The sequence below is a fragment of the Mastomys coucha genome, chromosome X (assembly GCF_008632895.1).
Source record: "Mastomys coucha isolate ucsf_1 chromosome X, UCSF_Mcou_1, whole genome shotgun sequence".
In the NCBI taxonomy this organism is placed as follows: domain Eukaryota; kingdom Metazoa; phylum Chordata; class Mammalia; order Rodentia; family Muridae; genus Mastomys; species Mastomys coucha.
Genome location: NC_045030.1, coordinates 92,642,154 through 92,643,678, shown reverse-complemented (window position 1 = coordinate 92,643,678; position 1,525 = coordinate 92,642,154). Strand labels below are relative to the sequence as shown.

Genomic DNA, 1,525 nt, shown 5'->3' with positions numbered 1-1,525 from the left:
AGAGAAGACACCAGAAGGAGAAGTCTGGCATCATACCTACCTCGCCAACACCCTACACTTACAACAAGAGCTGTGACTTGTGGTCCCTAGGGGTGATAATGTATGTGATGCTGTGTGGATATCCTCCTTTTTACTCCAAACACCATAGTCGAACTATCCCAAAGGATATGCGGAGAAAAATCATGACAGGAAGTTTTGAGTTCCCAGAGGAAGAGTGGAGCCAGATCTCAGAGATGGCTAAAGAGGTTGTGAGGAAGCTTCTAAAGGTCAAACCAGAGGAAAGACTTACAATCGAGGGAGTGTTGGACCATCCCTGGCTCAACTCAACAGAGGCCCTGGATAATGTACTGCCCTCTGCCCAGCTGATGATGGATAAGGCAGTGGTTGCAGGGATCCAGCAGGCTCATGCAGAGCAACTAGCAAACATAAGGGTCCAGGACCTCAAAGTCAACCTCAAACCCCTGCATTCCGTGAACAACCCCATTCTGAGGAAGAGGAAGCTGCTGGGCACCAAGCCAAAGGATGGTATTTATATACACGACCATGAGAATGGAACTGAGGATTCAAATGTTGCCTTGGAAAAGCTTCGAGATGTCATTGCCCAGTGTATCCTCCCCCAGGCTGGAGAGAATGAAGATGAGAAGCTGAACGAGGTAATGCAGGAGGCCTGGAAGTATAACTGGGAGTGCAAGCTTCTGAGGGATGCGCTACAGAGTTTTAGCTGGAATGGTTTTGGGTTCACAGACAAAGTCGACCGACTAAAGCTTGCAGAGGTTGTGAAGCAGGTGATTGAAAAGCAGACCCTTCCCCACGAGCTCCAGTACTAACAGCTTCAAACTGTTTTTAACAATTGGAAAAATTATTCCTTAATGTAAAAAGTAATTTTTATGTAAATTAATAAATCATAATTTCATTTCAAAAATAAGAAACTATAGGGAACTGAGGAAAACTGGGAGAAAGGGGGTCTTTCCCATATTAATCTGTTGTCCTGTTACAAATAAATGGTGAGCCCTGAAAACACACATATAAGTAACTTTATGTGGACTGAGAAGTTTATATTTAGGAATATATGTATATATACAGATAAATGCATGCATACAATGACAATTAGTGAAAATAGGCTATGAATTTGAAAGAAAGCAAGGATAGGAATATGGGATGCTTTGGAAGAAGGAAATGGATGGGAGAAATCATGTGATGATATAATCTCAAAAAAATAAAATAAAAAGAGAGATTTAAAACAGCACCACAAATGGTCACTTTGAATCCTATTCAAACAATTCTCAAAAATAACATTTAATTATGTTAGGTAACAGAATATAATTTGGCAAAAAATATACTTGCTTTTAGGTTTATATAAAATTTACCAAGCACCATATATTTTCAGTAGAATTTTCATGGTAGATTTGTTTGAGCTTTACTTACACTTAAATACACAGATGAGTGAGCTTACCTTACTTGTAGATATTCAAAGTCTCATTCATAGATAGGAAATGAGGAAAGAATACCACATTAGTTATCCCAC

General features: G+C 39.7%; 1 pseudogene across 1 annotated transcript; it reads left to right on the top strand.

Annotated features, from left to right (window-relative positions):
• Positions 1–8: 8 nt before the first annotated feature.
• Positions 9–1,123, top strand: LOC116093586 (annotated as a pseudogene). The gene has a single exon (XR_004119758.1). The product of XR_004119758.1 is annotated as an MAP kinase-activated protein kinase 5 pseudogene (transcript).
• The last annotated feature ends 402 nt before the right edge of the window (positions 1,124–1,525 follow it).